This window comes from Lissotriton vulgaris, chromosome 1_1 (assembly GCF_964263255.1).
Source record: "Lissotriton vulgaris chromosome 1_1, aLisVul1.2, whole genome shotgun sequence".
In the NCBI taxonomy this organism is placed as follows: domain Eukaryota; kingdom Metazoa; phylum Chordata; class Amphibia; order Caudata; family Salamandridae; genus Lissotriton; species Lissotriton vulgaris.
Window position 1 is genome coordinate 1,287,406,303 of NC_141685.1, and position 25,312 is coordinate 1,287,431,614.

General features: G+C 47.7%; 1 protein-coding gene across 3 annotated transcripts in view; it reads left to right on the top strand.

Moving 5' to 3' along the window:
- The first annotated feature begins 657 nt into the window (after positions 1-657).
- Positions 658-25,312, top strand: part of CALCOCO1 (calcium binding and coiled-coil domain 1) — a 239,259-nt gene continuing 214,604 nt past the window's right edge. For 2 of the 3 annotated variants that reach the window (XM_086965221.1, XM_086965212.1), the window contains exon 1: positions 694-742. The gene's annotated coding sequence lies outside the window, so the exon portion shown is untranslated. Of the gene's footprint in view, positions 743-25,312 lie in introns of all 3 variants that reach the window. The other variant, XM_086965206.1, reaches the window with a different exon arrangement.

A 25,312-nucleotide genomic window follows, 5' to 3' on the forward strand; every position in this document is an offset into this window, starting at 1 on the left:
CATGCGTTTCAGAAAGAGGGAAATTCAGAAAGAAAATGACTCTTTAAGTATCTCCCTTCCCCCATAATGCTCACCTGTCATGACATCCTGCCATAACTTCTTCACTAGTGAGAAGTGAGCAGTGTGGGTAGCGCACATCGATGGGATTGCTGTCTCGAAACGGGTCTCCATCGAGCTGTTTTTCGCCCTGGCATTTTTTTCCGGACTGCAGTGACAGCTAACTGCTGTCTCTGCAGTCCGGAAAAAAACACGGACCACCTGTGCCAGGGCCTAAAACAGAGTCCGATCGAGACCCGTTTCGAGGCCCCCTTTAAAAAACTGCCGGTGCTCAGACCCCACTTAAAGCCCTGGTTGTATGGTATAATTTCCGCTGCTTTCCTCCACTCGACTTCGTGCCATCAAACCACATATCTAAAAGCGTCCGCCCGATTCCTACTCTAAGCCAAACTTCCGCCATCCATTTTTGCTTTGCTAGACGGGAAATGTAGTCTGTCCATTGGTCTTCTACAGAATGAGAAAGCGCAGGTGAAACTAACGTCCCCAGCGCTCCATGTTCTCATCAACTCTAGATCCCGCCCTCTTTTTGCTGTACCCCACGGTTAGTGTAGTCTTTTTTGGACTTCTCGTTATCCCAGACGCGGTGCTAGAACTACAATCCCCTGCACGCCCCGCTCAGGCCTGTTGCGAGTGCTCTGCTCTGTTATTGTTGTGGATAAGAGGTCACAAGCACAGCTGATGCAGGGTAAGAGATGCCGTATGTGGGGTCCTTGGGTTGTATTGGGACTGCCTTTCTCTGCGCAGGTGGTGGTGTCACATTGAGTTGGGTGCGAGCGACGTGTTTGCAGACTGGGAAAAACAAATGGTTACTTGTTACTGCTGTCCTGCGTATCATTCGTATGCTCGGTGAGGCCCAGCAGCTGCAGAAGAAAGTGACTCATGTTTCGATACTTCGGAGCGACGCGTGTTCACGTTCATTAATGGAAAACGAATACATGCCTGTGCATTTCCGTAGGGTAGAGCTGTAATAATTGTTTATTTTATGTAGCGCCCCTGCCACTCGTCTGCCAATCCGAGACTCAAAAACAACAGGTGTTACCGTTATCCAAAGTAACAGTAGTCCATTTACCTACCTCAGAAGGATGGAAGACTCAATTGACCTTAACCGACTTAAGCTTGTGACCTGTAGATAACACTATTTTCTAAATGTCAATGATTATACTGAATTATCTTGACTGCTGGCAATAATATTAGCACTAATAATAATGATTTGCTTTCAATTACTATTATTTGCTCCAGTGCCTCCTCGCCTGCTTTATTAACGATCAGTTTTCTTCCTTATTTATGTCTCTCCTCTGAAAGTTGACACCCTCGCCTTGCCTCTTTTTTTAACCTCTCTTTAAACATATGAGTCTCCATATGATCTACCTATCGCTTTATAGACATTTGTCTTTTGTGTGACCGATTTTTTTATGGAGCTGTGTGTCATTTATCTCTTACTACTCAGTGCATGGCAAATTCACCTTGAACTCATGTGTATCTACCCGATGACCTTGTATCTCCACAGTGTGCACTAGAGAATGGCTGCTGTCACTACTCAGCTACTTGAAGTATATATCACTGTTGTAAATTAAATCTACTTTGTTTAGAAATGGGACATGGGTTCTGAGCACAAACCTGCCTTGCCATGGCCAACAGGAAAACACACACTTGGACAATTGCTTTTAAAATTGTGAGAATGAACACAAAGATCCAAGCATGCAAAGTTCTGTAAAAAATAACTGACATGGGGTTTTCTACACAACAGTAGGCCTTTTGGCATGTATTCCAACCTTCTTGGTGGTGTCCGTTTTTAGGTCTCGCCTGACAAAAGCAGCGCAGGCGCTGCTCTCGCCAGAGAGGACCTTTTGCAATCGATTATCCCCGTGGGCTCATGCACGCGTCTGCATGGACAAAGATGGTTGCTCTCGCCATCTGTCCAATGCAGACAGCATGTGTGTGTCCGTGGGACAGTGGACAGTACCCCCTCATTTTATTGTAGCTCGGGTCTTCCCGTGGCACAGGCGCTCGCATGGCGGCTTGCTTTTAAATAGCGTGGCCTTAGCACAATTGCTTTCACTTTTGCCCGGCCGTGCTTATTTTGTGTCTGTTACGGTCTTGGCTATGTCCTGTGCGGGCTTGAAATAATCGGTTAGGAAACTGATATAAATTCCTCCATATCCTTTCAAGGCAGAGATGCCAAGGGCAGTGAGCTTTCAGGTTGGGCTGGTGCCTCTGAACCAGCGTGTTAACCTGCTGAGCTATCTTGTTATGTTATGTTAAGTGTTGCTTATAAAGCGCACTGACACCGAAGCTTCCTGGCGCTGGTAGACAGAACAGAGTGAGGAGAAGGTAGAGGTAACAGAATCTACGTGGGGGTAGGGAAAAGGTGAGTTTTTAGCATTTTCCTGAAGTTGAGAAAAGAGGAGCAGGATTTGATAGAGAGAGGGAGGAGGTTCCAGAGCCCAGGGGCCAACTGGGAGAACCGGCGTCCGCCGAATCTCTTAGTTTTGCTCCTGGGGATGATCAACAAGTCAAGGTGAGCGGATCGAAGATGACGTGTAGGACAGTAAGGGTGGATGGTAGATTTCAGGAAAGCAGAAGAAGGGCAATGAAGTGCCTTGAAGGTAAGACAAGCTACCTTGAAGGCAGCCCTTCGCTCGACCGGGAGCCAGTGCAAGTTCATAAGCAAAGGTTTAGCTGATTGCCATCTGGGTGTTCCATGGATCAGGCGGGCAGCCTGGTTCTGGACGATTTGGAGGCGTTGAGTCAGGTATTGTGGTAGACCGTGATAGATGGCGTTGGAAAAATCCAGATGGGAAAGTACCAGCGAAATAACAGTTTGGGTGAGTGCTGCCGGGGGAAGAAAGTGGCGGATTTTGCGGATCCTCCGAAGTTGAAACATACAGGAGGAAACCACCGCTCCCACCTGAGCCTTGAGAGAAAGCTCGGTGTCAATGATGACACCTAAACTTTTTACTGTTTTTGCAGGGACGGGGGGGGAGCCAAACTCTGGAGGCCAGAACTGTGGACCCCAGTAGGTGGAGCTGAGTCCAGGAAGTAGGAGCTCAGTTTTACCGGGGTTCAACTTCAATTGGTTCTGGTTCATCCAGAGTTGGATATGAGTCATGGCTCCATGAAAAGTTTTGATGGCATTTGGTGAGTTGAGGGGAAAGATGATCTGGAGATCGTCAGCGTAGTTATAAGTGACGATGTCCCATTTCAGAAGTGATTGAATGAGTGGCCGGAGGTAAAGATTAAAGAGGAGCGGGGAGAGGGAAGAGCCTTGGGGAACACCACAGGATGTAAGAGTTTTTTTAGCAGTGTAGGGGCCAAGGCGGACCGCCTGTGTTCTCCCCGTAAGGAAGGACCTGACCCACTCAAAAGCAACGCCCTGGATGCCCGCCTGCCCGACACGGTGGAGAAGGATGTCATGATCCACCGTGTCGAACGCGGCCGACAGATCCAGTAAGACGAGGGCTTGGGGTTTTCCCGCGTCTGCGTTGCCTCTGAGTGTATCAAGGACTGCCAGGATAACGGCTTCTGTAGAATGGGCGGGTCTGAAGCCGGCCTGGGTTGGTACAAGGTAGCCAGAGGATTCTATAAACCTGGACAGGCAGCGAGTGATGTGAGCCTCCATAAGTTTAGAAAAATAAGGGAGAAGGGAAATGGGGCGGTAGTTCGATGGCTCCGTCATGTCGGCGCCAGGTTTTTTTAGTAAGGGTACCAGAATGGCTTCCTTAAAGGAAGTGGGACAGATGCCGCTGCTGAGGGGGCTATTAAGTAGATGTAGGATACTGTCAGGTAAATTGAGACATATGCTCCGCAAAACGGACGGTGGGCAGCAGTCATTTGGGGAGCCGGATTTTACACGAGTGGCTAGTTCCGCCAGAGAAGAAGAGTCTAGAGCCGGAAAGGAAGTGAAGGACAGGGGGTTATTGAGGGATGTATCCGGTAGTGACAGTTGGGGGAGTGAAGGAATGGATTTTTTAATTGTGGAAATTTTTTCTAGGAAGAACGAGTTCAGGGTGTCACAGGCCTCCTGAGTAGGGGTCTGGGCTGGTAGGGTCCTGTCGTCTGTGGTTAACTCGTTCAAAACTCTGAACACCTCCTTAGATTTGTTAGCTGCCAGAGAGATCCTACTGGCGAAGTGTTCGGTTTTTGCTGAACGGATAGCTGTCTTAAATTCTTTGCGGGCAGTCAGGTAAGATTGTTTGGCTAGGTCAGAATAATCGTGTCTCCAGATGCGTTCCAACTGGCGAGTTTTGAGTTTCCGGGCTTTGAGGTCGTCGGAAAACCACCTGTGAGAGTTCCTGTGTCTGGTACAGGGGAATTTAACCAAGGGGGCAAACAGATCGCTGGCCGACTCGAGCCAGGTGGCCACGTTATGTTCTAGCCTGTCCGTGTCAATAGGGTCAGAGATCGCCGGGCAGGAGTCAGCCAGGGCAGTAAGAAATCCCTGGGAGTCATATGAGCTCCATTTGCGGGCAAGGCCGCCGGCCATCAAGGGAGCAGGGGCCTGAACGGCAGCCGTGATAATGGTGTCTACCAAGTGGTGGTCAGACCAGGCACACGGACGTATGACTGGTGGGGACAACTCCAGGTTGCAGGTCCAGATCTTAGTGAGGTGTGACCTGCAGGTTACACACACATCCCTTTGGCAGGTGCGTTTGCGCACTGTGAGGGGGCCTGTAGGGTGCCCGCACGTTTCCAAGAGCTTTCTTTAGTGGAATTCGAACTTGCGATCTGCGTGTTCCATTCAGATGTATGTGCGCTGCCGGTGCGGCCTTCTTGGTGCTTCAGCCAGCTGCCTGCAGGTTGCAAACGCCCTTCTGCAGCGTTTACAGTAACCCCTTAAACTGCCTCACGGGGAAAGAAGCCTTTGATCTCCCTGTAACGTTGCACACAGATTTTTTCACATGATCTGCTGTGCTTGGAGGGCGCCAGCAGCCTGTCGTTTGGAGCGTTTCTGTGGCGTATGCAGTAACCCCGTAAGCGGTCTCACAAGGAGTCCGCGAAGCCTCGGGCCACATTTTGCACAGAGGTCTCTGTGCAGCAGGTACAGTAGCCCTGTCAGATCTCTGGTGGGGAGTGCAGCCCGTGGTCTGCACAGATCTACGCAGCAGCTCCTGTAACCCTGTGTGTAAACTGTCTCATGAGGAGTGGCGTGTGAAGTCACGTTACACATACACACTGATCTCTGCAGCAGGAACAGTACCCTGTAAGCTGTCTCATATGAATTGAAGCCTGAGACAGGCAGCCTGCATGCAGATCTCTGCAAGAGGTACAGTAACCCTCTAAGCTGTCTCGTTGGGAGTGGGGTCATGATCATCGTGTTACACACCGATCTCTGCAGCAAGTGCAACAACCCCATAAGCTATCTTACGGGGTATGGAGTTCATGACCTGTATGTTAGGCACAGATGTCTGCAGCAGGTACAGCAACCCCGTAAGCTCTATCAAGGGGTGTGGAGTTCATGCCCTGCATGTGAGACACACATCTCTGCATCAGGTACAATGACCCTGTAAACTATCTCATGGGATGTGGAGGTCATGACCTGCATGTTAGGCCCAGCTCTCTGCAGCTGATACAGCAGCCCCATAAGCTGTCTCATTGGGTGTGGAGGTCATGTCCTGCATGTCAGGCATAGATCTCTGCAGCAGGTACAGCAGCCCCGTAAGCGGTCTCATTGGGTGTGGAGGTCATGACCTGCACGTCTTGCTCATATCTCTAAGCAGGTACAGTAAGCTGTCTCGCGAAAAGTAGACCCCGATGCTTGCATGTTCCTCGCACTTCCGCGGATACAGTAATGCCCGCAGCTGCCAGACTTGGGGGGTGGGTGCAGACCGTGCCCACAGGGCACAGCAGCAGCGCCCACCTCTGCTGTGTCCTCGGCTCTCCTTCCTGCCGTTGGGGCATGTTCATCGCCCGGAGTGATTGGCAGAGCTCACCACCTCAGACTCAGGAAAGCCACGCTTCCTCTTCCCACCTGTCCCACTCCCCCACCCTCTCGGATGGAACAATGAGGGGTCTATCCCAGGCAGCCTCGGCCTTCGGTCATATCTGCTCGGCGCGCGAGCGCTGGACGTGCAAGGATTTAACTGCTCCTACACCTGTAATGCCACGTCCAGGCCCGTTTGTTTGCTCTGTAAATAGTTTCTCTTTCTTTTGTGTAACACCTGTCTTCAAACATCACTTACACGAGTTGACAGTAATGTGAAGTTGCAGCCTGGATCGCGTGCCAGCCTTTTGTGTTTTACTAGTAGATAGCTCAGAGGGTTAAAGCTCTGACGACCGATCTACCTACGATATGCAATTGACACGCTGGAGCCCCTTAGGGTCGACTCAGCCTTTCATGCTTCTGCGGTCGATAAAATGTAGAGTACGTTAATAGCAGCTCAATGTAACGCAAATGAAGTTGTTTTCTTGGTATTGTTTTTATGCTTTAAGTGCAGACTTTGTGTTTCTGCATTTACTTCACTATACACTACTATAACACGTATCACACATTTAGTTATCATTATTCTAGTTGTCAGAATTAGTGTTTGTGTGGATTCAATTTCTTCTTTAATCCTTAAGTGTTGTTGTGTATTATTTTATACGCATGGCATTGTTTTTTAGCACACGGATTCCGTATGTCCGCAATTGCTTCCGTTTTGGGTCGTGTTTTTTTAGAATTGGATTGAAGGCTTCTTGTAGTGATTGTTGAAATAAACAATTGGTTGTGCGACTGTTCCTTGTGCATTGGTTCAGAGTCAGAGAGTTGGCGCTCCCACAGGAGTGAGTTCTGTTATTTGCAGCGATAGAAGGAAATGGTAAACAAGCATTGGCATAGCCAATAGGTCTCGCCTTTGGGACCTTATAAGTGTTTAGCCATGCAACAGTTGATGTTGTTGCACCAAGGATATTGTGCTGCATAACTAAATACTTATAAGGTCCCAAAGACGAGACCTATTGGCTATGCCAATGCTTGTTGAGTTGGGGCTCCATCACTGCATTGCTAACAGTTGCTTTTGTATCTGTGGTATTTATTTAAGTATGTAATAAAGCCAACATCATGTCATAACTTCAAAGTGCTCTTATACAGAGAAAGAGTAAGGGAAGAATATTCAGTTGCCATTGGTTCATTAGAGTCCGGTGAGATGAGATGATGAAAGTTCATCCGCTTTCTTTGAGTACAATATCCTATAGTTGACTCAGGTGACTGTTGCTTTAATCAAAAGTAGGTTGGTTCTGCGTTGATTTGAGTGTCAAATGAAAGTATGACCGAATACTTCATGCATTTTTCACACGTGCCTTATTAACTCAGTAATTTGAACGAATGCATCTTTAGCACACATTTGTTCTGCCCGCAGTTTGTTTAAACGACTTGCCTTAGGGGGACGCTGGATATTAGAATAGTTTAATTTACTATTCCAACTCCAGTCTGTGCAACAGTAGGGAAGGTGTTGGGCTTTAATTCCAACACACTCCACCACTGCAACCCCCTAAAGCATGTTGTTGTAACGTTCAATGCAAATCTTTGCTGAGCAATTTCAATCGTATATATACAATCCTGTTATGTCAGTCCAAATATGTTTAGCAATTGTCCACAGTATTTAGAATCAAAAGTGTCCAAAAATCAAATCCAAATTAGTAAAGTCGCCTCTATGAAAACACCAAGGTATGTTGTTACAGCATCATTTCCTTTTATTTCACTCCTGGTTTCCATCAATCAAAACATAGCAGCCAACACGAAAGCCAACAGGAAAGGTATTCATCAAATCAGAAATCTGATTTGAGGAATACCTTTCCTGCCCTGAAGAAGTCGAAAGGCATGATATTAATGCCAGACGAAACATGTGTTGGCTGCTATGTTTTGATTGATGGAAACCAGGAGTGAAATAAATGGAAATGATGCTGTAACAACATACCTTGGTGTTTTCATAGAGGCGACTTTACTAATTTGGATTTGATTTTTGGACACTTTTGATTCTAAATACTGTGGACAATTGCTAAACCTATTTGGACTGACATAACAGGATTGTATATATACGATTGAAATTGCTCAGCAAAGATTTGCACTGAATGTTTCAACCGGAAGAGTTCTTGGGTGTGTAAGGAAGAGTGGTGACCTTCCTTTTCTTTGCTTTGTAGCACATATTTTGTACAGAGGATATTTACTGATTGCCATACTCTTGTTGTGCGCTTACTTCATACCTGGTCACCATAAAACTATATTTATGTTGTTGTAACGACTTGCGTGCAGAACGATTGGGTGCTAAAGATGCATTTGTTATGCTGCCGGCACTGTGAAGGCACAGCGTGATTCCGGCTTCGTCGTAAAGGAATGTATGACGGAATTCCACATGCGTTTTTCATGCATGACTTAGGAACTCCGTCATTTGAAGGGTAATGCAGTGTGTCTTGAAGTCATCATGACAGCCACTGGAGAAAAATGGAGTGCTTTCACAACTTCTTTGGTGTTGTCAAACCTTTGTAAATGTATGCACATCTTAGCAGAACTGTTCTGAAGTGTTTAAAGATTATTAATCAGTTATTTTGGGAAGCCTGTACAGTAATAGCGGATCGTACGTTTTAGGTTTCGCCTGACCCAGCGCATGCGCTGATCTGGCGAGACTTTTAGTAAGGGCTTAAAAAATGCTACCATGGCCGGCCTAGAGCTTGCGTGCGCGGGCGCGCGCTTATGAGCAGAGGCGCCATATGGCTTCCCTCGTCATGCTTATCAAGCGCAGCGCTTGCCGCGCTTGATCGGGTTTGCGATCACTTTCGCGCGGCCGCGTTACTTTTACGGCCGCGCTGCCATTGCTTTTGTGCCCTATTTTTACTTTTCTTTCCCTCTTTTCTCTGTATTACTCCAAAAGGAACTCAGTCTAATTCTCACAAAGTAAGTGACTATACATTGGTTCTAGTTTCACCGAAATGCCTGTATATCTGGTTTACATATTTCACGGTATGTTGGAATCTAGTGGGAAGCTATAAACCTAGCATACACTTAGACCTCATACTGTATTAGGCTGCCACTCATGTCATTCGGGCAACACTCAGTCTTTTTATTCAATTGTTCAAAATACATGTTTTACATGTTTATCACGGGATAACATCTGTCATTCATCTTGGGTAATGCAAGAAAGCCAGACATTGGGGTGTGACGAATAAATATAGGAATGATGGGTTTGTGAGACTTTAGAGGCTGTGCATATCCGACGTTCAACATGCATCAAATGGAGCCAATAAGGGAAACGTTCAATCCACAGCATGGATTCTCCATGGGGGCAGAGGGTGACGGGCACACGTTTTCCTGGCTATTTCAGACATGTTTCCATCTGGTGAAGCCTCTTTGCCACACGGCACCATCCCAGTTTGGAGGAGGGGGTTACAGCCAGTCTGCTCACTTAGTTGCCGATGGGGCTCCCTAGCAGCGAAAATGTATTCGCTTGAACCTCACCCCAGCTCAGCTGCAGGCAAAGCACATGTACATTTAGGTGCTTCATGCTTGGATGGAAGAGGGCCTGCTGAACTGGAACCAGTCTCCCAACCGGAGTATCGCTCCAACAGAGTGCTCATGCACAATGCAGAATCACAAGTAATCCGTTCTCCAGAGCACAAGGTTCCAGTCTTAACCCTTCCTCTTGCCTTTCCCTTTTTAAAATGAGGTCACCCTTTTACAAAAAGCTTAAGGTTTATAGTCCGGTTTGTGAGCAGCACAGAAAGCAGAACCTCTTCAAATATGTTTGGGTATTCAATCGATTCGACACCGAACCAATACATGAATTATTCTACAAAAACAGGTTTCATTTTGAACACACACAAATAGACGCAGAATAGGAGGGAGAGACAGAGTGTCTCTTGTAGATTTGCCCAGTCTCTGCAATTGCCTCAAAGCGTTTCGATCTGAGCATTCACCCACTAAGCTAGCATCCACTGTGGCATTCCAGCTCTATATCGCGCGCTGGATGTGACTGGACAGCTGCAGGTGGGGGTGCTCGATCTGTGCGGTGTAGAACATTATCCTAGCGAGCACTGGCCTAGGAATGGAGTCCATGCCTATCATCGCGTGCGCAGAAGTTTACATGTTCTAAAAGCACAGACCATGGAGGCCGATGGGTGCACAGGGCGTGTTTACAAGGGCATTTCACGAGTTATTCTGTATGACCGATATTGCAGACTCCGCATCACTTCAGCTACAACAAGCGCCTAGATACCAATCTTTGAAAGTGTGCTCTACCGAATGTATCAATGGTCCCCAGCCTGACCAACCCCCACCCCTGTTAGATCAAGCTCACCTGACCTTCTGCAAAATGCTTCCCTCCACTGGTTCTTATTCCTGTCTTCCCGTAGCTCTATAGGCATCCTATGTCAGACGTAAGTTGCTTGCACGGCTCTGTGTTTTTTCTTTTAACTTTAGGACTTGTAGTTCTCCGTGTACAAGGGGAAAACCATTAACAAGCGCTCGCGTTGGCATGCCGCACTGCAATCAAAATAAAAAAAATGAAACAAAGCGCGGTGTCATGACAACTACAGCGCTGACTCCGCCCTTCATTCATCCAAGGAAGATAATGTGAGCAACCATCATTTGTTAGATACGAACACCTTTTGTTCAGGGCACTGTAAAGCTGTGACCATGTGATACAAAGTACCATCAGAAAATGTATAATTATAATTGTTTTATTATTATCATCAGACATGAAGAAGGAAAACAAGCATTGGCATAGCCAATAGGTCTCGCCTTTGGTACCTTATAACTGTTTAGCCATGCAACAGTTGATGTTGTTGCATTAAGGATATTGTGCTGCATAACTAACTACTTATAAGGTCGCAAAAGCGAGACCTATTGGCTATGCCAATGCTTGTTTAAAGTGGTGGGGCGTAATGCCCTACTTTGATTTGGAAAGAGTGGACCCCAGTTAATGCCTCAAGAGACTCAAAGTTTCCAATCCCCTTAAATAAAAAAATAAAAAAGTGTACAGTGCCAACAAGCAACTGCCCTCGCTGCTTTCAGGATGCCTCATTGGGATGCGGGGAGGGCTCACACCTCTTGAGCTAGTGATACAAGCATGCTATGTTAATGAGAGCTGTGGCCCACTCTGCACTGGAGCCCTGCATATGTGAGATGGTGCTGGGGTTCTCTTTTTATGCGCAAGAGGGATGGGTTTCGTTCTGCACGTGAGAAATGACAAGGGTTGGGTTTCTGTTTGTGGGACAAGTTCACTTGGTAAGAACGACACAGACGAAGAAGATTTCTAGCTTAGGGCAGGGATGAATCTCTTTCCGTGGAAGGCAATAAGGGGCTCTCTTTATGTTGGGCTCGGAATGGGAATCTGTACTTTGCTCAAAGCTGATGTAAATAGTCTCATAATAATATTACTAAACTGCAAATGGCCTAAACCCTGCTGTGATGGCTGAACTCCCTCTGTAGGCCAGTTACTATTTTCCCAGCATTAAAACAGTATTGACGGTATTGAGTGCACTGGACTGGCTTTGGAGTAAAGGGGGAGACAACCCAATTCAGGTTAAGCTGATTCAAAGAAGGCCCAGAGAGGTGGCAGCTCTCTGTTGAAGGCAACGTCACACGCTCATGTTTTTACCCCTTCCCATCTCATCCCTGGGTAAGGTCAGGTCTGTGGGGCTCAGTGACACCACTCCACAGTGGGACAAGATGTGAAGGGGTGGGCTTTGAAGTTGATTGAAGTGTAGCCCCTGGCACTTCAGGGTTTGAACTTAAAGCCTCCAGGGCGACCACTCTCCCACTCGTTAGGTCCCCAACAGCTCAGCAAACTTGGGGCACTCAGCCTTACTTCAGATCCATAATTCCTCTTGTGGAAAGGGGCTATTATATTCAGCGCTCTGCAGCGGACCACTCACCCCTCGTCCTCACTACTTGTGCATGTTGGTCTTTCCCAGGACACCATTGCCTCTTTCCATTGATCAGCTATTGGGCGCTACCGCATTAACTTAGCCTTATCCCAGCTTAATGCTCTACCCTCTGCCCCAGCCCATGCAATCACATCCCTGCTCCAAGTTTCTACATGGGTCCCCGTCGTTGATTTCCATTCCAGCGCTATTCTTCGTTTGGCAAGTCCTGGTGCTAAGTCTATCAGTCTATTCCCAACCTTGCGTTTCTGTGGTCAAGGGAAGAGACCGGGCAAACACACCTGCACAGTGGGGGCCAATACCCTTCCCAGTGCGCTTTTAATCTTGGCTAAGACAGCCTCCCAGTATGGACGTATGCACTGGCAGTCCCAACTCGTATGACTAAAATCTGCATCTGGTTGTGTACATCTTGGGCATTGCAGTATCTCCCCCCTCCCCATATGTCACATTAAGGCGGTGAGGCATCATATATGACATATGTATATAGTTAAATTGAATATAATATAGGCGCGTATTCCGAGAGATCTTTTTGAGGGACTGCAGGGTCTTGCTCCATTCTACATCTGTGAGTTTCCTGCCCACAATTCTTTCCCATTTCACCCGCAGCTCCCTCATGGGGCTGAGAGACGCTGCAGTTAAAGTAACATAACACCATTTCATCTGGTTCTCCCTTGCACCGAGTGTAAATAAGGCATGGAACACTGGGTGCGTCTCGGTTCTTCTCTCCCTCTTTCCCACAGCTGCGCAAAGGTGCGAGTCAGGGCCTCATATTGCAGAAACTGCCCCGGGAGAGTCCCCAGCTATCCGCTAACTCCTCAAATGGAATTAGATTTTTCCAACCCTGTCCAGTGCACCAGCTGTTCGGTTGTAAATATTGTCCTAGGGTCGCCATTGGGTAAGCCCATAAGGGGCAACATGGGCGTGTATTTTGGGGGTCTGCTGCAGTTTGCTCTGGCATCTTTTCCAGGCCTGCAGGGCTGTGCGTTGCAGTAACGAACAGTATGGGGTAGGCGTTGTTGATATCAATTTTGCTATCAGTAGAGGGGGCGAGGTTCCGGGTCAGCCAGACATGTGCCCACCTCATTCACTCCCTCTATCCATTTTGCTAGCCATTGCAGCTGGGCATCCAACATATAGAATTTGAAATTTGATACTCCCACCCTCCTTCTGATCAGGGGCATTGTAACATCTTCAATGATACCCTCGGGCGCTCGTCACCCCACTCCAGCTCTCGCAGTAGTGTGTTCAAGGAGCGAAACCAACTAGCAAGCATCAAAACCGGGAGTTTAACGAAGAAATACAACAGTCGGGCAGCATAACCATTTTGGATAGTGAAATCCTAGCCATAATAGGCAACTGCAGGGTACGCCAGAAGTGCACACTAGATCTAAGCGATCGCAGAGCCCTGTTCAGATTCCCTTCTTTCAGGCCCTCTAGGGAATGGAAGACATAAATTCCCAGGTATTCGAATGACCTAGGGGCCCAAAGCACATCATCCGTCAATGCCACAGGCATAGACAATGGACCCGCCACAGGAAATGAGTATGTCTTGGTTTTATTGACTCGGAGGCCTGAGAGCTGAGCAAAGCCAACCAGGATCTGCACATCTTTGTAGGTACCCGTTACCGCCTCCTCCAGGTAAATCAGCAGGTCCTCTGCATACAAGGAAATGTTATGCTTCCGCTCCCCCCATGCAGAGTCCTATCCCCTCACCTCCCAAGCGGATTCTCTCTGTGAGTGGCTCTATTGCTAGGGCAAATAGGAGGGGCGAGAAGGGGCACCCCTGCCGGGTCCCCCGGGAAATCTTATGTTGTTTGGAGATTGTTTTGCCCGTTCTAACCCTTGCTGTGGGCGAGGCATAGAGAAGCCGTACCTATTTCACCTAGTCTTCCCAGAGACCCATATACAGCATGACTTCAAACAATTATTCCCAGCTAATGTTGTCAAGGACTTTTTCTAAGTCGATTGACAACACTGATGCATGCTGTTTAGTTGGTGCTTTCGTATGGTAGAGGATAGAATAGTCTCTGCAGAGATTGTAGAAGTGTTGCTAGAGGGAATGAATCCGTTTTCATCAGTATGAATGAGAGATCTCATGTGGGGGAGTAACCTGTACGCCAATACCTTACTTAAGATTTTAAAATCTAAATTAAGCATGGAGAGGGGTCTAAAAACCACTACCCTGCCACCTATCTCTTTGGTTTTAGGGAGGAGGATCACAAGCGTGCATTGGGTAGATTCGAGTAGCTCCCCTCGTTCAAGTGACTCAGCATATAACCCTGGTAATTGCGGCGCTAGAATATCAGCGAATCATTGATAAAATTCTGCTGGGAGGCCATCAGGCCCCGGCGTTTTGCCCGGCGCCAAGGCCGAGATGGCCTCTTTAATTCCCTTTAGGTTTATCGGGGCCCCGAATTCTTCCTGCACTGAATGATCTACAGATCAGAGCAGCAGAGGTTCTAAAAAGTCTCAAAATCTTTGACGGGTGGGCTGCTACTGGAGCTGTATACAGTTATCATAATATACTTGAAATGAGTCATTAATTTCATCGGAATCATATATTATGTCCCCTGAATCTGTCTGTAACTGTGTGATTGGGGACCCACACGACTGGTTTCATTAACCTTGCCTGGAGTCAAGCAGCTTTTCCTTCTTCCCTCTGCACTTTATTGAGGTATTCCTTATGACTATAACACCGTAGTCGACCCAGTGCGTCATTGTACCTCGCGTACCTGTCCTGCAAGCTTAATAGGGAGGTGGGATCTGTTCCCTGAGCGTTGTCCAACTGGTGTAATTTCCCCTCCAGGTCTGAGATTTCCTGACAGAGTTCCCTTTGTGCCCCGATTTATTGTCCCATGCAGTGACCCCTTACTACCACTTTGAAGACCTCCCACTCCACCTGGGTAGAGGATGCTCTGTGCGCATTTATGGGGAAGAATATTTCTGAAAGTGTGTGCAGCAAAGCTCTAAATGGGGCGTCTTCCGGTGCCATCGGGTTTAGTTTCCATGAGAGAATCGGGGGTCGCTCGTGGCAAGTATCTTAAGGCAGGGTTGTAGCCAGCTTTGAACAATATTTATTATAGTCATCACAGGCGCCTTCATCCATCTGCACCAGTCATAACACAGATTGCCTGACTTACACTGCCTAACTTTAGGAAATAGTCTACAGTTAAAAAAATATATATATATATCCATACCGATCAACCAAAAAAAAATGACAGAGCCCCAACTTCTATATCTGCCACTGGCGTACAGATATCTTTACAATAATCTATGAGACTCATTAACAAATCCAATGGACAGTATGAAGGCTTTGGGGGGGAATGAGTGAACTGTGAATTTCACGTTTACTATTGTCGAAAGTTTCTAATGGAGTTGGAACTGTTAATGATTTGACATCAATCGATCATTATGGCTTTTTATTGTACAGTGCTCTAAAGACTTTCCTTTCTTAATAATTGATGAATAAATGTAATCTTAGGCTATATGGATTGAATTGCTAGTTGTGTATTACATACATAACATTACTCTCCACACCTTATTATTAATTACCAGGAAACTTGTTTAGCCGGTGGAGTGCACAGGGCCAGGTGTTGTGTTGTCCCCAAAATAGGTGATACATGATTTGTGGATGGTTTCTCCTTGTCTTAAGTGATATAAAAAAGTTGGATCGGGATGCAGACTAATTACTTTTGGCCAGTCTTCAATTTGAGCCACTGGTTGCAGTTGGGGCCTTTCTGTACTAATTTGTAGGGACCAGCACTTATTTTTCTTCACTAGACTTTTACTCAGCGCACAAGAAAGAAAGAAAACCACAAAAGAGTATAAGAAGGGGGGAGAGAGAGGCAGAAAGCAGTGACAAAGAAAACAAGCATTGTCGTAGCCAATAGGTCTCGCCTTTGGGACCTTATAAGTGTTTAGCCATGCAGCACATTATCCTGTTTATAATCCAGACACACAATTTTACGCCCCAGTAGTTTTTAAGCTTGGAATGCTGTTTGCATTTTTTTTTTAAACACAAATAATGGACGCTTTAACATTGTGTTGTAAACTATGGAGCAAGGTAAAAATTAAAGTTTGAGCTGCCAGGTATCCACACTTTTAAATAACACTTTAAAACATGCCACAGCTATTTATTTTCCACTCTGTTGTAGGACAGCCTAGGGCTGGTGGTACAGTGTTACCACAGAATTCGTTCTGTATCCTCATGCCTCCGTAAAAGTAGAAGTTCTGCATTACTGTCAGTACTCAGAAGCCCTGAAAACAAGCACTTCTCCACTCTCCAGACGTCGCAAACAAGATATGCCATCGTCTGGGAGTTTATCGACAATTGGGGTTTGAGACCTGTTAAGTTATAAAAAGCACTAAAGCAACTCGCCACATCCGATTTGAAACACCTAAAATTGCACCACTGTTTTTTGCGTATATCTACTTAGAAGAGATTGGGATTATTGCTTTCCTTGAACACCCATGAGGCCAAATGACATTACAGAGACTGCTGCTTTAAGAGCGCCTGTTAGTACCTAGTTGATTAATGTTTTGCATGTGCTGTGCAGAAAGTAATAAAAAAACACGATGTCCGTGAGTTTGACGGGATGTAATGTAAATGTAAATTGAAACTTGTATAGCGCACTTCTCACCCGCAAGGGTCTCAAGGCGCTTGTATGAATACCGCTGTGGAACCCATCCTGGCTTTCCCTGTGAGGCGTCCACTCCTGGGCACCTCCAAGGTGGAGGCCAGGCATCCTTAGTGTTGTGGGGGCCGTTGTGGAGATTAAGCAAGCTATTGCCCCGAGTTGCAGAGTAACACTCCATGATTGGAATAGGCACCGTGGCGAGAATTATCCGGTCCGTGGAATTTTGAGCCCAGACCCGCCGAGGCGGGGAATTGAACCCTGGTCCCGGGCTAGACCTCGGCATCAGGGTCTGCCGCTCTAACCATTGAGCCACACTTCTCCACACTTCTCCAATGTATGTGAGAGTAACACACCAACATTCCACTAAGTTATACAGCTGCAGGGAGATTAGATGAAGGATTGAAGATATTCCAAACACACTTGGTAGGTGCTTGCAGGTATAAAAAAAAATGCACGATGTCCAGGAGTTCGATGGCGGGGGGAAGGGTTGTATGCAGTAGTAAGACGCTAACATTTCACCAAGTTATACAGCTGCGGAGAGATTAGATAAAGGTCTGAAGATTCCGAAAACACTTTGCAGGTATAAATAAAAATGCACAATGTCCAGGAGTTTGATGGCTGGGGAAGGGTTGTATGCAGGAGTAAGACGCTAATATTCCACCAAGTTATACAGCTGCATACAGCTGCAGGGAGATTAGATGAAGGACTGAAGATATTCCAAACACACTTGGTGGGTGCTTGCAGGTATAAATAAAAATGCACGATGTCCAGAAGTTCGATGGCGGGGAAAGAGTTGTATGCAGTAGTAAGACGCTAACATTCCACCAAGTTATACAGCTTAGATAAAGGTTTGAAGATTCCAAAAACACTCTGTGGGGGCTTGCAGGTATAAATAAAATTGTAAGATGTCCAGGAGTTTAATGGCGGGGGAGGGGTTGTATGCAGGAGTAAGACGCTAATATTCCACCAAGTTATACAGCTGCAGGGAGATTAGATGAAGGACTGAAGATATTCCAAACACACTTGGTGGGTACTTGCAGGTATAAATAAAAATGCACGATGTCCAGGAGTTCGATGGTGGGGGGGAGGGTTGTATGGAGTAGTAAGACACTAACATTCCACCAAGTTCGACAGCTGCGGGAAGATTAGATAAAGGTCTGAAGATATGGCCAAAACATTTTGTTGCTGTTGTGCTGGTGAGTTAACCAAGGGTGTTTTTGCACCACACAGAGACTGCTAACATAAGAGTGCCTTTGAGTGCCTCGCTGATGAATGTCCTAGTTACAAAGAACAGAAAGAGACTGCTGCTTTAAGGACGCCTGTTAGTGCCTCAGAAACATAGCTTATTATATGTGGCTTACCTCAGCTGTTAGGGAGGCTTCTGCTTCCTCTCCTACGGACATTGAAGTGGCTGTTAAATGTGCACAGATCCCTGGAATTCAAGTTATGTAAATGGCGACCATGAAGGCGCACCATAGTGATTAAATAAAATAAAAAAACATGAAACCAGACGCCACGGTGGGCCGCACGAACACAAAAGTTAACAAGAACGGGTCTGAGGAGGTAATAAAAGAGGGAGCTGCGGGTATGAAAGTTAAGGCGGTGGTGATGGAGTGATAAAAGAAGGAGCAGCAACTGCCCCATGAAAGGGTATGAAACCTAAGGCATGTGGTGATGAAGGGATAAAAGAATGAGTGGCGGCGTTCACATCTGATTGATAAAAAGAGGAGTCACGGCTGCCCATAAGAGTACACAGGGAGGTTTGCGCCATGCAAAAGCACTCTGACCGGGTAAATTTACTGAGAGAGAGGAGAGTTGGCACGAATGTCGGTCGGGTCCCACCCTAAGGAAGGAAGGCAACAAGCTGCATAATCCTCAGCGCTCCGCCAACATGGGAAGTCTCTGTCAGAGGTCAGAGTGCTCAAGAAAGTACTGGTGATGGGTTCAGAAAATGTAACTGCCAGCACCAGTAGAACCCAAGACACAAACGCGTTTAAGGCAGACGGAGCTATGTATCCATCCAAGGCGCTACATCATGTCACAGCATTGATGATAATCCATGCTTGTAGCAGACCTGAGAAGTAGGGACCGCAGGTTCCTTGGCGGCTATAAGTCGAGGAACTCTGGGTCGCCGTCTGGCTGGAAGCCATAGAGAGTTAAAGTAGAGCCCTACAGGCAGTAAGAAGAGGTATCAGTCAGAGCAGCAGGGAGAAAGTGAAAGCAAACGCCATATAAACAGTGCGCGCGACTTAGTTGACGAGGTGAGCCCACGAGTGGCGAGCGTGCGCTTGGGAGAGAAGTCTGCTCATTTTCAAGGACTGCACTTGTGCTTGTGGATCGCCGCTGCTCGCTCCTGCAAGGTGGATGCCGCCACAAGTATGAGTGTATGCTTGAAAATTAGCAGATTGACGGCTAAAGGCCCTCTTAAGTAGCGCATGTGCGCTGCGTAGGCGAGACCTAAAAAGCAAGGAAAAGAAGAACCTGAAAGAGTGAGATAAAGGGACAGAGTGTTTGGATAAAAGAAGCATAAGTTGGGATCAAGACTACACGTCCTTGGTATTCTTCACCCCAATATTTGATAGCGTCAACTGTGGGCTTCTAACAAAAAGCACTTCCACTTTTTTGTTACAAATTAGGCCCTTGCCAGTTGTTGAGATGAATTCAAGCATTTTCACATCCCTTTTTACATTTTTAGGTCTCGCCTGTCAATGCGCATGCGCATTGAGCTTGCGAGACTATGGGGGCTTAAACAGACTTTAACCAACTTGCGATTCCATGGTGATTCCTTGCAGTGCCCGTCAAATTGAAGCTCAATGCGCAAGCGCATTGACATTAAAAGCACGTGCACATGAAAGCGACAAGGCTCCCTCCCACGGCAATCCCCAACCCCATCCGCCAGCACCTCCCCTCTCTCTCGCACATGAAAGCTGCAAGGCTCCCTCCCACGGCAATCCCCACCCCCAGCCGCCAGCACCTCCCCTCTCTCTCGCACATGAAAGCTACAAGGCTCCCTCCCACGGCAATCCCCACCCGCCAGCACCTCCCCTCTCTCTCCCCGCACACAGACAGGCTCGCATTCCTCCACAGCCAGGCTGGCATTTCTCCTCCCCACCTCCAGCCGCCAGCACCTCCCCTCTCTCTCCCCGCACACATACAGGCTCGCATTTCTCCACAGCCAGGCTGGCATTTCTCCTCCCCCTCCCCAGCCACCAGCTCCTCCCCTCTCTCTCCCTGCACTTTCACGGCCGTGTCTCGTCTTAAACCCTTAAACATGCACAACTCACACACTGAAACACACTATTCTTTAAACAAAATTCAGCAGCCTTCGAAATCTGTTCCCCAGCCCCCAGAACCTCCCCTCTCTCTCCCCGGACACAGCCAGGCTCGCAATTCTCCTCCCCCTCCCCAGACGCCAGCACCTCCCCTCTCTCTCCCTGCACACAGCCAGGCTCGCATTTCTCCTCCCCCTCCCCATCCGCCAGCACCTCCCCTCTCTCTCCCTGCAGTATCACGGCCGTGTCTTGATTTAAACCCGCATTTCACATCTTCGCATTGAATACTAAAACATGTTGGAAGCATCATGTTCTTAAAAGAATTTGTATTAACTAACACACATTAATTTGCCTTGTACCGAAAACAAAAAATACACTATCTAGATGTGTGGTAGTGAACGGCAGCGTTCAAATGCTGGTTGCAAGTTGCAGCCTGTTCCTTTCTGCTGCTACTCCGTTTGTATCGAGTGCCGAGGCTGCATACTTAAGACCAGGGCTTCAAACTGAGCCTGCAAAGGGAAGCCGCATTGAAAGCCCCCTCAGCCCCCCACCCCATCAAGCCACACGAAACAGATAGAGGGCTGCCATTGTATTTTGATTTTGTTGGGCTCACCAGCATTTGAACGCTGGCTATTGGCATTGTAATTAATTGTTAATTATCTAAACAGATAAATGAAAGGCATTGTCATTTACAATGGCAATAGCTTAAACTCTTTCCAATACAAGACCTATTGCCCCCATCCGCCAGCACCTCCCCTCTCTCTCCCTGCAGTATCACGGCTTTCTCTCGTCTTAAACCCTTAAACCTTGTCTTGTCTTAAACCCTTAAACCTGCACAACTCATTTTTTGACCACTGAAACAGACTATTTTTTAAGCAAAATTCACCAGCCTTCGACATCTGTTCCCCAGCCCCCAAACGCCAGCACCTCCCCTCTCTCTCCCCGGACACAGCCAGGCTCGCAATTCTCCTCCCCCTCCCCAGACGCCAGCAACTCCCCTCTCTCTCCCTGCACACAGCCAGGCTCGCACAACACATAAACAAAAGACTTGAAACTGAAATCGCCGCCAAAAAACAAACGACTTCACAGACGAATTACAAATGAAATCGCCGCAGGGCCGTCTATACCCTCATGGCCACCTCTCAGCATCCATTTTATACATTCATACTCTAGGCTCGCATCACAACTTCGAGTCACTGTAGGGGGTTATAACTTTCAGTACAAAAAACTTGTGTACAAACAGGCAATGCAATACAGCCGTGCTCACATTCAGCTGCATACATCAGCTCATACCATTTAGCCACAACTTTCACAACCTTTACGTCTTACAACATAAATCAACCATCCTCTCTCCCATTCAGCAGCATACATTGGATACATTCAGACTCTAGCCTCAAACATACAGCCTAAACATTTAAAAGAAGACGTGCAAACTCCTTAAAGTCCTCATCAGCCAGCCTCTCTACCATTGAGCAGCATACACTCAAATATACAGCCCAAAGAAAGGAAAGAAGACGTGCTAAATCCTTTAATTCCCCTTCAGCCATAGTCTCTCCCATTGAGCAGCATACATCTGCTCATACCATTTCGCAACACCTTTTTAAACAAGCATTGGAAATGCAATAGGTCTCGCAGCATTAGAGTTAGTGCTTTTAGAATTGTTTATGGTTTTTTTTTGTAAATCTTTATCAATGCTAAAGAATTACAAATAAAAAAAGCCATAAACAATTCTAAAAGCTGTAACTCAAATGCTCTGAGACCTATTGCACTGTGTGAGGGTGAGGGGTTGAGGGTGAGTGAGGGTGAGGGTGTGTGAGGGTGAGTGAGGGTGAGTGAGGGTGAGTGAGGGGTTGAGGGTGAGTGAGGGGTTGAGGGTGAGTGAGAGTGAGGGTGAGTGAGGGTGAGTGAGGGTGAAGGTGAGTGAGGGTGAAGGTGAGTGAGGGTGAGGGTGAGTGTGAGTTAGGGTGAGGGTTTGCGGGTGGGTGAGGGTGAGGGTGAGGGTGTGAGGGTGAGTGAGGATGAGTGAGTGTGAGTGAGGGGTTGAGGGTGAGTGAGGGTGAGTGAGGGTGAGTGAGAGTGAGGGTGAGTGAGGGGTTGAGGGTGAGGCGTTGAGGGTGAGTGAGTGAGGGTGAGGTGTTGAGGGTGAGGTATTGAGGGTGAGGGGTTGAGGGTGAGGTGTTGAGGGTGAGGGGTTGAGGATGAGGTGTTGAGGATGAGTGAGGTTGAGGGTGGTTGAGTGAGGATGAGTGAGAGTGAGGGTGAGTGACGTGTTGAGGGTGAGGTGTTGAGGGTGAGTGAGTGAGGGTGAGGGGTTGAGGGTGAGTGAGGGTGAGTGAGTGTGAGGTGTTGAGGGTGAGCGAGGATGAGTGAGAGTGAGGGTGTCGAGAGAGAGAGAGAGAGAGAGAGAGAGAGAGAAACAAAAAACACAAGTGATAAAAAAAGTAAGCCATGCACGAGTGATTAACGAATGCTGATATTTTTAAGCCCACAGCACATGTTACTTTGCCTAATGGGAGAATATAAAAAATTGACAGAGTGCGCAAACCACAGAGTTAATGGCCAATAAAAATAAATCCAAGAGCGAGCCATGCACGAGTGAATAAGTACTGCTGATATTTTTAAGCACACATCTAATGGTACTTTGCCCAGTGGTAGAATAAAAAACAAATTGACAGAGTGTGCAAACCACAGTGTCAATGGGCAATAAGAAAGCAGGAGCAAAACTCCGAACTGTACTCTATTACCTGTCAGCCTCCTAAACACAATGTTTTGTGCGCAAATGATTCTGGAGGGATGTATGGTAATTAGCATTTCCTGTTCACGGCTGGGGCAAAAATTCCTTTAGATGATCGATTCTTGCTCTACACATTTTCTTCTCATTTAATACCTTAAAAAAAAAGAGAGAGAAGTCCACTGTGTCGTAGCCCATCACCCCCCAAAAAATGAACAGCAAACAATAACTACCAGATGGGAGAATTAATATATTCGTCCAGGCCACAAGCAGCAAGGAATCCAGGCGCCTGAGCTGAGTGTGCACCACGTATGTTCCTCGCTTGCATCACCCACCAGAAGGATTTCACAAGTGCTGCAAAACCAGTAGGCATAGAAACAAATGGAGAGGGAGGGGGTGGGCTGCCTACTGATGCGTGTGGCAAGAGATGGAGAGTGAGAGCAATTAGGGGGGAGGAGAAGTGAGGCCAGAGCGAGGCTGATGCCTTTGATGATGGAATGCGAGCTCCCAGAAGCTGTGCTAATGGAATTAATGTCTAGACTAATGGTACATTAGTACAACTGTAACAAGCGCTATTTAAAATGGCATTCTTTTTAATAAGGCAGAGTTATGTACGTAGCACATACATAATGTTTAGCAACTATTCTGTCTGCATCAAGAACGGATGGTGAGGCAGACGTAACGTAGAGTTACTTGTGCATGTGCTTAAACTGGTGGTTTCTTTTATCCTCTGATTTGTCAAAAGTAACCTGAAGCAGCTGACAACTCCCTGCGGCGCTGTCGGAGGAAATGCAGTCGCATCACAGACCGGCGAACAGTCTGTGTACTTAGCAGGCAGTGTTGTGGGAGGAGTTGCAGAGGTGGGTGATGGTGCGGCGCTAGGCTAACTGTAGTGGCTAGAAGAAAAATATGCATGAAGGGCTGGGGAGGGCGGCCATCTGCACGCTGCGTCCCATCAAAGAGGAATGTACCATATAACATGGGCCGTACCAATGCAAGGGGGAGCTCCCGCGCTACCAGATCCGCACTTACATTGAGCTAATTAAGTTAACCCCATAGTAGTTAGTATCGTGGCCCCCAGTTCCTTTTCTTTCGACCATGTCCGCGCGGGAGTTGCAATTGCTGCCAACTTGCTATTATCCAGGTGTCCGCCTTAAAACCGGTCCTCGATCGTTGACTTTAAGACTGGAGAATTGCATTGTGGGAGCTGTAGTCTAGTCGCACTTCCATTAGACCGATTCCGCAGAATGCAATGCTCTTTAGTGGAAAATCCCCGGGCTAGACACGTAGCTCCCACATCCTGTCTGGCAGTGTTTGGTACAGCAGAGCGCCTCGATGCCGTTTGGTGTAGGCGCTTGACAAGCACATTAAACTCTACATGGGAGTGGCTGTGCCAGATTATTTTGCACTGTTTGAGAGTTTGCCGAGGGGCATCTCCCGTGCCTTTATATGACAGCCCACTGATCCCACATTAGTAGAGGGCACACCAAGGTCTGACTTCAGTCCTTGCTAGGGCATTGGGAATGTGTGTTTTATACGTGTTTGCTGATTGGAAGAGAAGAACGCGCGCGCACAATGGGCACGTGACGATTTTTTGGTGGTTGGTGACAAGCGCGAGTGCCTAGAAGCGCTTTTAGCTGCATGTGGCGCTTTAAACAGAAAATACAAACTTTACAGGAAAAACAGGGTAGGACCAGGCAGGGGGGATTTATTATCACAAAGATTAGCCACTACCTAGGTTTACCCAATTCCCTCATCATCAACTTCATGCATGCAGATGATCCTAATTGCTGCTCCGATCGGAGGGGGTGGCCCACTGCTACGTTTGTTTGGTGGAGGCGAGGGACAGAAAATAAAAATGTTAAACAAGTGAAAGGATAACAGAAAATACAAACTTTACAGGAATAAAATATATGATGGTTGCAGAACTAAGCAGACAATCATTGAACAAACATGTCCAGGTCCTTGCCCTCGTGATTGGCTGACGCACCTGGGATACAGATGACCTCAAGTGACCCCTGTCTCCTTAGCGCATGTGTCAAGTGCTGCGTTCCCTCTGAAGCCCCCACGAGTCCCTTCTGTGATGGAACCTACAGCAGGACGGGGGCTGTCAGGGGTGGGGGCTCTGTCAGGACGGGGGGGCAGCAGTGCGGGAGTAGGAGGGACTGGAGAGCTCGTCAGGGGTGGGGGCTCTGTCAGCACCGGGGCAGCAGAGCAGGCGGAGCAGGGAGAGCCTGTCAGGGATGGCGGGGGGAGGAGGGGTGGGGGCTCTCGCAGGACGCCAGCAGAGCATCGCCTGCTGCAGCAGTCAGGCTGCAGGCAGGGCTCAGGCAGCAGCAGAGGGTTTGCTGATTCAGGGAAGAAGCCGGGCTGCACCCGGACACACCAGCTCAGCTATATGCGGACCACGGAAGTCAGGGAACCGGCCGAGAAGTCGAAATATTTGGTGTTATTTTTATCGGAAGCAATGCAGTAAAAAACTAGCGGCAGGCAGGCAGGGGAGGAGAGGAGGAGGGGGGAGGAGAGTAGGGGAGGCACGGCCTAGCGGCCGTGCAATCAATTAGTGAGGGGGCGGAGCTGGGGGAGGCTGTGAGAGAGAGTAGGCAAGGCTAGCGGCAGGCAGGCAGGGGAGGAGAGGAGGAGGGGGGAGGAGAGTAGGGGAGGCACGGCCTAGCTGCCGTGCAATCAAGTAGTGAGGGGGCGGAGCTGGGGGAGGCTGTGAGAGAGAGTAGGCAAGGCAGGCGGCTGGGGGCATGTGCACG